Here is a 12286-nt window from a genome sequence, read left to right as displayed (position 1 = left end):
ATTACTGTGCATGTGTTTCATCATGGGTGTGGGCATTTCCTCATTTGGCCTTATCAACATTTTTTTTAGTGCACGTAAAAGAGTAACAGTTGTAAACTTTGGGTTACTTTCTGTTAATATCAGTTGCGGGTTGATTTGATTGAACCTTCATATCAAAGCATTACCCCTCGCAGTTCTTTCCACCATTTTTTTCTTCCCTTTTTTGGTGGCAGGAATATTAGAAACATCCCTTCACTTTTTCTTTTCTTGGTTGTGTGACCCAACATGCTCACTTACGTCCCCAGCCATTGCAACGTGACAGTTGAGCGCAGATAACGCTTTCTCGTCTCTGCCAGGCTGAAGGCCGCCACAAAGTGGCCTTCCAAATGTGCTGCTCGAAAACCAGCAGATCAGACGCCGGGAGGATTGCAAACTGCAATCTCGAACAGCCGCAAGGACATTTTTTGTTTCTCCCTGCTGAACTTTTTTTTCCATGTCTTCTTCAACGAGCCTGCTTGCCTGTGAGCGTGACATCAGGGCAAGCCTCAGACTCGAGATCAAACCATTTGTAAGTTCAATTTAGCAAACATTTAACCAAATTGTACAAATTGGTGCTTCCAATTGGATTGAGTGGTTAACGATTGTTCCTCTTTAGTTGATCTTTCTTATCTTTGTTTATTTTAACCTTCTAAGTTCTTGGTGGTCCCATTCCAATTTCCATAGTTATCATTTTGCCTTTTTAAGTTCCCAAGTAAACCAGAGAATAAACATGCACATAATTAAAACCTGCTTGTGCACTGTGTGTTTTAACAATTTATATTTATACTCTGAACCAGTGGTGTCAAACATACGGCCCGTGGGCCGGATCAGGACCGCAAAGGGGCTTAATCCGGACCGCGAGATAATCTTGTATAGTTCAAAAATAAAATAAAATAAAAAATAAAAAATTGTAATGTTGGACTAATTAATCAGCCGGCCACAATCAAAACATATTAAATTGTAATTTCACAAGCAGTCCTCAGATGAGCAATGCAACTTGTACGGGCAATCGGCCTGGATGTCATTTTACACACAACTTAAAATTACCTTTTTCTTTTAGTATTATTATTAATTTTTTTGTAATCATAGACCGACAAATGTGTTAAATATGAAAAAAATCCAATTACTAGTAAGGATTAGCGTCCTTTTAACGTTATTAACTGCGCCACACAATGCATTCTGGGAACAATATATATGCAAAACAGGTGGATTTAACATGCCCGGAACATATACCGTCAAAGTGTTGCCGCGTTCCATTTGCATGCGTGTTACTTTTCGGAACAACATGATTACAGTTGAGCTCCGTAATTTAGGGCTGGTCCACGAAAATCTGCGTATAAATGACGGCAATCGTTTTTAAGTTATATACGGTTATTTTACTGATACGGCCCACTTGGTAATATATTTTCCTCCATGTGACACCCCTGCTCTAAACTGAAAAATGAACTCAAACTATTAAAATGTAGCATCCGTCACTTTACTGACTAATTTACTGAGGTTATCCAGATAAACTATCTAAAAACCAATGTGGTGGTCTGAAAGGCGAGCTCGAGTTTAATGGAAATATTCAACTTCAGTCTCCTCCATTTAATGAATCAATCAATTATTTAATGTAATAATTAATTGGCCCAATTTGCGCGATAAAAGAAGTTTGATGAAAGACCTTGAAAACAACACACACATGCACACGAGCACATGTACAAAATAACATTTCCGGTAAAAGTGAGTGAGTGAATTCTTCCACGTAGAAATTAATAACATCACAGCAGCGTCACATGCGCTCTTGTGTTTCTAGGAAGCATTTAACTCATTGCAATCCGCGGACGAACTAGTTCGTCACGTGAAACCCGGTGGGCGTCACCCGCAGACGAGAAAGTTCGTCAAATCTGTTTTTTTTAATGAATGGGTGGATGAGACTCTTGGGCAGTTTCCCTCTGAGTATTAAGCCCGTGAAGCACTGTAGTGACGAACTGTGCCCTCTTGATGGCAGTGATGGTCTCTTTACACGAGAAGGATGTGATTTCCTAGTAAAGGCGGAGTGTTGTGGAGTGGTGGGGGCCGGTGGCTGGGGGAGAAAAGACGAGTGCTAACGGCGGCTAACCGGAGGCCGCTAAAAACAAAAGCTCACGCTTTTGAGCAGAGCATTTGTCACGATCGGTCAAAAGATGACGAATAGAAAGATCAAGGAGCCGGATTCTGCATAAGAGAGTGTGAAAAGCGACAAAAACGTCACGGGCGCCCACTTCAGAAGCCACCGCCTCCGGCGTTCTCTGAGACACGAAGTGAAAGTTTGCATCGTCGTATCTCTGACCAGTCAAGGTCATCTGAAGAGGAATCCGTGACGAATTTGGCGAACTCGAGCCGCCTTCACCAGTTGAACAGATCAGAATCAAGTGTGGCAAAGGTAGCAGCAGCAGCGATTTATCCCCGAAAGCTTCTGGAAGCCCCGGAGGTAAGCTAACGTTTAGCATTCTGTAAATCGAGTGATCACAATTGTACTAGTTCAGTATATTGAATGTCACAGGGATGAAATGACTTGGATGGATGAGAATATTCACAGACATGCTTCTGTATACTGTATGTGCAATGTCTGTAACCTCGTACTAACGCATGTTACTGACACGACGTGAGGAGGTAGGACTCAGACGCAGATGTAAAGTTGGCCAACAAGGCTGCAGCTTTAATAACACGAAAACCAAAACGCCTCTTAAAGAGGGAAAAAAGGCTGAACAAAAAGAGCTCCACACGGGAGATACAAAAAAGGGCACTCAAAAACAGGGACAACAAAAGGCGCTCCACAAGGGAGGAAAACCAGGGCAAACTAAAGGCGCAAGACAAGGCAAGGCTAGACATCAAACAAGGACTGTGGTACGAGGACTGAGAGGACGCTTCCATGCACTGAGATATGTGACACTTCGGCAACGAGGAGAGAATTCAGGTGGCTTTTATGTCCGGGTTGATTGGGAACAGGTGGTAGTGATCATGGGCGTGGACCGGTAATCAGTGAGGCTGCAGGAAGGGTAAGTGACCTGGGGTGAGATGAGAGTTAGTACTTTCAAAATAAACCGGGAACCTGACTGTGAAAATAAGAGCATGAACCGCCACTCTGGTGGCGGCGTGACAGTACCCCCCCCTCAATGGCCGGCCCTTGACGGCCTTTCAGCAAGGAGTCCAAAAACAAGGGCGGGTGGAAGGGGGCACGGAGGTGTGAACACGACCCACCCATCCGTCCCAGACAAAAAGACAGTTCAGGAGGGCGTCCATGACGCCAGACGAGAGTCCCGTCGGGACCGTTCTGAAGACCTTTTCCTAGCGCAGGATCAGGTTTGGAAAGTACCAAGGGGATCTCGTGGACCGGTTTGACTTGGTAGACTTGGCAGACTTGGCGAGGCGTGGCAAACGTGGCAGACTTGGCGTGGCAGGCTTGGCAAACTTGACGAGGCGTGGCAGGCTTGGCAGGCGTGGGAGACTTGGCGTAGCAGGCTTGGCAGACTTGGCGAGGCGTGGCAGACTTGGCGTGGCAGGCTTGGCGGACTTGGCGAGTCGTGGCAGGCTTGGTGAGGCGTGGCAGGCTTGGCCGATCTGGCGTGGTGTGGTAGACTTTGGCATGGACGGCTTAGGCGTGGACGGCTTTGGCGTGGACGGCTTTGGCGTGGACGGCTTTGGCGTGGACGGCTTTGGCGTGGACGGCTTTGGCGTGGACGACTTTGGCGTGGACGACTTTGGCGTGGACGACTTTGGCGTGGACGACTTTGGCGTGGACGACTTTGGCTTGGACGACTTTGGCGTGGACGACTTTGGCGTGGACGACTTTGGCTTGGACGACTTTGGCTTGGACGACTTTGGCTTGGACGGCTTTGGCTTGAACGGCTTTGGCTTGGTCGGCTTTGGCTTGGTCGGCGTGATGCAGAGACCTGGCGTGACTTGATGCAGAGACTTGGCGTGACATGATGCAGAGACTTGGCATGGCGTAAGGTCTTCGAGCTGCGCCCGGCGAGGCTCGGGGGCTTGAGGCGGCACCCGGCGAGGCTCGGGAGCGAGAGACTCAAGGGTGACCATGTTGACTGCGGCTGAGGATGCACTTGTCGCTGATTGGTCCAAAACGTGATCCTTACAATCATTTCCCCATTCCAGTACATTCCCGGAGTTCCAGTCGATTCGGGGGTTGTGTTGACGTAGCCAAGGATATCCCAGAACCAAAGTGGGAGACGAAGCTTGGATTACGTGGAAACGGAGATTTTCGATATGTTGTCCAATTCGTACTTCCAGGGGTTCGGTGATGTGGATGATGCTGAAGAGCTCCTTGCCATTCAGGGCTCTGGCCTGGATGATCCGGGGAAGGGGTGCGGTGGTGGCTCGTACTTGCTTAACGAGGCCCCAGTCCATGAGGCTCTCGTCGGAACCGGAGTCGATGAGTGCTGGCATGTCAATGGTCATAGCATGGTGGGCATCTGGGCTTGCGTGATTCTTTGTGTCTTAGCAGGTCGGGGTGACGGGAAACTCACCGGTGAACCTCTCTTCACGGTGCAAGTTCCAACCCGATGACCAAGTTCACCACAGTAGTAGCAGCGGCCTTCTTGGCGGCGACGCTGTCGCTCCTCTGTGGTTAACTGGGCCCGACCAAGCTGCATGGGTTCCTCGTCATTCCCACTGACCTCCCTCGCGGAGGATGACTGGGGAAATGCATATCGTGGAGTCTCACTTGCCAGTGGATGCTGGAGGGGTCCAGAACCGGGTATCCCTTGGAGTCCGCTGCTCTGCTTGAGCTCCCGCCTCCGATGATCAGTGCGGATGGCAAGCGAAATCAACGAGTCCAGGTCGCCGGGTAAGTCACTAGGAAGCAAGACTTCCTGCATTGAGGTTGTGAGTCCCTTTAAAAAGTGATCATAGAGAGCTGTGTCGTTCCAGCCACTCTTGGCTGCTAGAGTTCGGAATCGGATGGCATAATCATTGACCGATTCTCTGCCTTGTCTGAAATAGCTGAGTTCTCGCGTCTTCTCTCGATCCATGTTGACTGGATCGAAAACTTGGCGGAGAGTCATGCAAAACCCGGCTGCGGTTGAGCAGGTCAGGGAGTTTCGTGCCCATTCCGCGGTGGCCCAGTCCCTGGCTCGTCCAGTCAGGTGCGAGATCATGAAGGCCACGCGGGAACGGTCTGTAGGAAAGGCCTGTGGTGAAAGTTCAAAATGAATATCGCATTCAGTCAGGAATGCCTGGCAGTGTCCTGGTACTCCTGAATAACGCTCCGGGGGAGCCAGTCTCAGACCTACTCCGGCCAATGCTGGAGTTGTGGTCGGTGGTTCAGCGGTGGTTTCCTGTCTCGTGGCGGGTAGCGTGGAGTGTTGCAGGTGGCTCATCAGCCCCTGCACCTGTCCAGCAAGTTCACCTATCCGGGTGGCCATGGCTTACTGGACCTCCTCCAGGTGTGACAAGCGAGTGGCCTGCCTCCGCAGTGCAGCCTCCAACTTATCTGCTGAGTCCATGCTGGCCGAAGTGTACTGACACGACGTGAGGAGGTAGGACTCAGACGCAGATGTAAAGTTGGCCAACAAGGCTGCAGCTTTAATAACACGAAAACCAAAACGCCTCTTAAAAGAGGGAAAAAAGGCTGAACAAAAAGAGCTCCACACGGGAGATACAAAAAAGGGCACTCAAAAACAGGGACAACAAAAGGTGCTCCACAAGGGAGGAAAACCAGGGCAAACTAAAGGCGCAAGACAAGGCAAGGCTAGACATCAAACAAGGACTGTGGTACGAGGACTGAGAGGACGCTTCCATGCACTGAGATATGTGACACTTCGGCAACGAGGAGAGAATTCAGGTGGCTTTTATGTCCGGGTTGATTGGGAACAGGTGGTAGTGATCATGGGCGTGGACCGGTAATCAGTGAGGCTGCAGGAAGGGTAAGTGACCTGGGGAGAGATGAGAGTTAGTACTTTCAAAATAAACCGGGAACCTGACTGTGAAAATAAGAGCATGAACCGCCACTCTGGTGGCGGCGTGACAGTTACACAACATTCGATTACAGTTGGGGCAGCGTACACAGATGGCCCCTTCGCAGTCACACGCAGTGCGACCGAGAGGTAAAAAAAAAAAAAAAAAAAAATCACAATACCTTGCAACAATAATAAAAATTACATCTTGATCACAGTATTTTCTGTAATTTACAGAAGCAGCTACTACACTGGCAGAGGCACAAGCGTGTGAACATCTTGCAGTGTCCCCCTGAACGCAGAAGAAAGCTTCACACGCGATCACACAAAAGACACTATTGGGTTTCAAAACAAAACCCATGCACCCACTCATGCATGCATATTTTGTAAATAACCCCAAATTAGTAAATAGTTTATCAAATGTGAAAATGTTGCTAGTATTTCCCTGTATAGTACTAAATAGCGCACACGCACGAGCACGCACGCCCACACACATGCACAAACATTCCTGTAAATGATCAACATTTTGTAAATAGTTTGTGAAATGTGAAAATATTGCTGTTTACACACGCTATCAGATATGTAAATAAATCCTTATTTTGCTATCAAAAACACATTTTCAATTTTTTTTTCATGTTTTATGGAAGGCAAGGACTGTTGAGATATTTGAGATGTCACTAAACCAAAAAATATTACTGTAAAAGTCACTGTTTTGCAGAAAATGCATCATTTCACAAAAAGCTTAATTTCTCCTTATTTTGCCCGAGATTCTTGAATTATGTCAAATCAAGCCATTTTCAAATGATGATTACTAAAGAACAGAATAAGGTAGAATCATACTTTTTTTTTCTAATGAAAGAGAACCCAACCTTTCAAACGACACCCAGCATGTCTATTTAGTCATAGCACACAATATTCTAATAAGCATTGAAAATGGGTGAAAATATGCGAAATCTGGTGGGATTCTGGAGTTACCTTGTCACAGAAAATGCGTGGGATTTAGAGTTAATCAACCCCTCCCCCCATTAAACTACCAGCACGCACTTATCAGTCTGTCGCTGTGGCCATGGTGACAGCTCAGATGCAATAAACGCCGACAGTCTGTGTTTTTGCCGGCCAGCAGGGAAGGAGCATAACACTCCAAAATGTATGAGAAAAGAAAGTATGTATGAGATATCCTTCAGTTGGGTTCTTCAGCTGACAAAGATTAAAAACACACACACACACACACCCACACACACACACACTTCCATAAAAGATGTGTGACAAGGTGAAAACGCGACAGTCTTTGATAGTGAGGTACCTCGTGAAGGTGGTGTCTAAAATCCCAAAACGACAATAATGCTCTTGACCTAACAAAGGCAAAAGTAATTGACAATCCCATGGAGCCTCAAGTAGGTGCTCAGGTGACACATTCAATCGTTGAAGTGGTGAAGCACCTTGGACCCGTGTGGAGATTTCAAGAAAATCAATTAGACTCTTGACCTGACCCAAGTGAAGTACTTCAGGGATCTTGTCATTCACATCCTTCAAAATCAAAACGCTTATTGTTCTTTTCAAGACAATCAATTCCGTCATTTTAGTGATAAAGTAGCATCAGTTTGAGTTGTGAGCTTGAAGCCGGGCTTCGGGTGGAGTTTGTATGTTCTTCCTGTGCCTGTGTGGGTTTTCTCCAGTAAAGGTACTCCAGTTCCTCCCACATTCCAAAGACATGCATGGTAGATTGTTTAACACTCTAAAATTGTCCCTCGGTGTGATTGTGAGTGTGGATGCTTCATCTGCATTCATATCAAGATGCTGATTAGACACCATGATTAGTGCACAGGTGTGCCTTCGGGTGTCCACAATTTAAGGCCAATCTGAAAGATGCAATTTTGTTATATTTGGGGCTTCTGGGGACTCAGAAAACCAGTCAGTACTAATCATGGTGTTTAATCAGCATCTTGAAATGATACACCTGTGAGGTGGGATGGATTATCTCGGCAAAGGAGAAGTGCTCAGTATCACAGATTAGACTGGTTTGTGAACAATATTTGAGGGAAATGGTGATATTGTGTATGTGGAAAAAGTTTGAGACCTTTGAGTTCATCTCATAAACGGGTGCAAAAACAAAAGTACTGCATTTGTATTTTAGTTGAGTATATATTTCTCAGGCTTAGGGTTTCAAACAAGTGTTCAGGTTTCAAAGTGGAGTTTTAAAGTAGGGCTTCAATCAGGACGCCGATAAATAACGGCAGACAGTTTAAAAGCTAACTAACTAATAAATAATACACTTGTACACTTTGAAGTGACAGTGAAGCACTTGAGTCATTCAGTGTCTGACAACCTTCAAAATCACACTTCTTGACATCCATTTTGGTGCATTTGCTGCAGCTGCGATGAGATGAAAAAAGGAGCTCACACACACACGGCATTGTAAATGAAGGACCTTAGTCATTCATCAAGTGTTTTCATCATTTTAAAGCTCACCTTGTTTGTGTTCTTGTTTATGGCCTTTTGCCTTCTTGGCACTTTCACGCCCACACATGCAAATTAGCTGCAGCCCTGATGATAACACATTCGTGAGTCCTTGCATGCAAAAAGACTCGCAAGGAAAGAAAGCCTTAGATAGAAAGCCGCACTCGTAAAAGACAAGACACAAGTGAAGGACGGCTATACAGTACATACAGGCAGTGATAGTACAGTATGTGTTTAGGCTGCGTTAAGATGGATGGCAAACGGGAAATCCCGATTGGTCAGGCTTCAAAGCACTGCTGCAACAAACAATTATTTCAGCAATTGATTAATCAGTTTGTTGGAAAAACATATTCCACTCCCTTTATTCAAAAACTGGACATTGTTTCAAATTGACAGTGCAGAAAATGTACAAAGTAACATCAATTAATTATGATTCAGTTACTGGTTTGATCCATAATGTTAGATTAGGCCTCTTAATGAGTCGATAGGTAATTTGAGCTAGGTCGTTGTGTCGCTGTGACCTGTCCTGGCTTGGCGCCTTTCGATCTATCTGCACTCTGTCACACGTATCCAGCGGAAACCAGTTAAGACCATCAAGGTCACACATTCTCACATGGGCTAGGCTGAGCCGCCTCCGTGTGGGTACGCGGCCAAGACAGTATCAGAGTTGCGACCATTTTGAAGAGTTGAGATCCTCTTCCGCATACCAACAGAAAAAAAGAAAAAAGTCAAAAACTTTGATCATTGTTTTCCAAAGGAAAAGGGTTAATGTTCCAAGCCAAGGTTCAAATTAGGGCTACAAAACTGGGTTAAAGTTTAAAAGTAAGATTCTGAACACGTCTTAGGGTTTCAAATTTAGGTTACAGGACAGGGTAAGGGTTGAAAGTCACAATTAGCATTTTAGATCAATGTTTCCAGATAGGATTTGAGTTTGAAGTTAGGGCTTGAAACAAAAACTAGTGTCTCAAATTAAGAGAGGGATAAGGCTTTCAGGATTTTAAGAGTGGGCCAAGGTGTACGTTAAAGTATCAAATTAGGGTACAAGGTAATTTTCAAGATAAATGTTCAAAGCTTAGAGACAGGGTTAGGGTTTAGAATTAGGGTTTTAAACAAGGATCAATCTATTCAAATTAGAGCTGTCAAACGATTCATTTTTTTTTTAATCAGATTAATCACATCTTAGAATTTTGATGAATCATGATTAATCGTTTAATGAAAATGGCTATTTTATCAACATTTTTTGCCCACCAATTTTAAAGAGCACCTGTCGTGTTAATTTTTGACATTTAATGTAATGAGGACGTCTTCAAAAAATTTTATCCACTGCACACGCTCATCCTCCTTTTTCTAATTAGTTAATCAATTACTTGCATAGTATAAAATGGGGAAAAAAATGACCCCAATAGTTGAACATGAACAAATATTCTGAATGTTATATGCAAACATTTATTAAATGCTTTACTTTAACACATGTCGTTATGTTTATTGCTCAAACACAACCTGTTGCCTTTAACATAACCATCTGCTGTCAGCTAGTCTGCGGTCAAAATTAATAGCGTGATTAATGCGATAATTCTTTTGTGATTAATTAATTAGTTAATACTTTAACTTTGACAGCACAATTCAAATGTGACGTCAAAGAAATAGGTTTCGGGCTTTCAGGGTGTATTCAGACCATAAAAGTCCTTTAGTTTGCTTGTTTGGTCCGGAAACAAAAGCAGACTTTTTTTTTTTTCGTTTGGTGCGTTTCACATTCGACTTGTGCTTTTTGCAAGTGGATTATATTGCGTAATCACGTCGACCTGCGTGACAATCTGTGCTCCCATTGGACAAAAATGACGAACGCATAACGAAACCCGGAAATAGAGGAAAACATGAAATTCCGACGTGCTGCATTACTGCTCTGCATATTTGTGGCATTATTAGATTCAAGATATTTGCAAGCGTCAAGAGAAGCTCATTCAACGCAGGTTTGCGAAACCTGTTTCTAGCTCAGCTGCCCTGGCCCACAACATGCTGACAGCAGCGTGACTAAACAATACAGAGGATTATGAATGAAATTAGCACAATATTCACAACAGGACAACAAACAACAAACCACCTGCGATGCTTGGCTACGGTGGCTTGTTTAGCCCAAAAAGGCGCATATGTCTTGCAGTTGGAGATCTGCCGTGGTTTGTATTTCGACAACGAAGCAAACCAAACCGAGTGCGTTTGGAAGCCGACCGAGACCACCTCAAAAAATGTCTCTAGGGCTGCTTGTTTGGTCAGGATTCATTTGTGTGTATTCAGACCTGTACAAAAGGTTCGGATCAGCGTGGGAAACATACTCTGGTCCATTTAAAGCGGACCAAAAAGGCAGCTCTAACCCCGGGTTTTCACTGGATGCGGTTGCGGTGCGGTTGCGGTGCGGTCCGGCGACGCAAGCAATTAGATTCCATTCATTCGAATGGTGCAGTTTACACCGCTTGCGGCTGCGTTGCGTGTCGACTGCGGAAGGCCTGCGGCAAATGGCAAGCTAGCACAAAACACATCGAGCGGGACAGGAAGACCGAGGCAGTTTCAAAATAAATTTCCGGTTACCTTTCAGAATAAAACACTCGCCAGCTCCTATTTCACAAGTTTTTCAGCAAAACGTGACGTGGGCGTCGCCGGGCCATGTGCTCATTCACGGTTTAGACACCAGCGAACATGGACGAAGAGAGGTTTATATTGGAGGTGGAAAACCACAAAATAATATATGACACGGCACATCCGCTTTATAAGGACTGTAATGTATTGTGAGTTTGATGTTCCCGATTGCTTGTTGTGCCCGTCTCGCTTGCCGTACTGAGCGGCAGCCGGACGGGGAAGACAGAAATAAAGAGTGGACCCGCACTGACCCGACTCTCGTTATTAATATACTTTACAAGGACAACCAAAAAAAGGATGCTGCATGGAATCTCATAGCAGAAGAAGAAGAAAATGTTAAATAAAAAGAAGTCCACCTCTCGTTGTGAAATGCCGCATGATCGCGCGCGCGCGCGGTCCCGCGAGACACGTTGGGAAGTGGGCGGCGACGGAGCTGCCGGACCGCAGCTGTGCGGAGCCGGTGTGGATTGACAAAAAAATTGACCCGTCCGGAGCACGCAGTCAAGACGCACCGCACCGCAACCGCACCGCAACCGCATCCAGTGAAAACCCGGGGTTAGTCTTTCAAGTTTTGAAATTAGGGTTTCAAGAGAGATCTTTTCCAGACATGACTTTCATCTGGCTTCTGATTGGCTCTGATGTCTCTGTTGCAGTTTGCTGCTACAGCGACACACCTGCTGCTTTGGGATGCAGGTTACAATTTTCTTGTTTTTGACGGGTCTCCGCCGAGGACCTCAAAGCAAAATGAGCCATAAAAATGAATAAAGGAGAGGAAGTCATTAAGAATGCAACACAGCACATACTTGTTTGCTTATTAATTATTTCTATTGCTGCTCGGAGCTCAACAAGAAGACTAAAAATAGACGAGGTCGAGCACGGAGTAATTGCTTTCCCGGGAAATGTTTTTTATTAGTCGTTTTTTATTAGTATTGCAAACTCTGATCCACTCTTGGATGATTCCATTTTTTGACAGCACGGCACTATGGCATTTATCATCTTTTTTTTCTTTTTTCTTTGGGTGGCCTTTCATGTTGTGAGGAAGCGTAACAGCGAAAAATGTACTGTGAAGTAATCGGCCATCATCAGCAGGAAATGAAACGTTTGAGGTCTTGCTTGGGAATCCTAAAAAGACACGAATGGTCGCCATGACAACTAAAGACTTGAAGCAACTCATTTGACTTTCTCATAGCTAAAAAGGTACCAAAACATTGTTATTCATTCATTCAGGATGGGGTGATGGTAAGGCT

The 12286-nt window shown here is 45.1% G+C and overlaps 1 protein-coding gene across 2 annotated transcripts in view; it reads right to left on the bottom strand.

The window, feature by feature from the left end:
• Positions 1-12286, bottom strand: part of asic2 (acid-sensing (proton-gated) ion channel 2) — a 292832-nt gene that overhangs the window by 30110 nt on the left and 250436 nt on the right. The window lies entirely within an intron of this gene.

The sequence above is a fragment of the Festucalex cinctus genome, chromosome 1 (genome assembly GCF_051991245.1).
Source record: "Festucalex cinctus isolate MCC-2025b chromosome 1, RoL_Fcin_1.0, whole genome shotgun sequence".
In the NCBI taxonomy this organism is placed as follows: Eukaryota; Metazoa; Chordata; class Actinopteri; order Syngnathiformes; family Syngnathidae; genus Festucalex; species Festucalex cinctus.
Note: the sequence above shows the minus strand (reverse complement) of the source record. Positions and strands in the feature narration are given on the sequence as shown.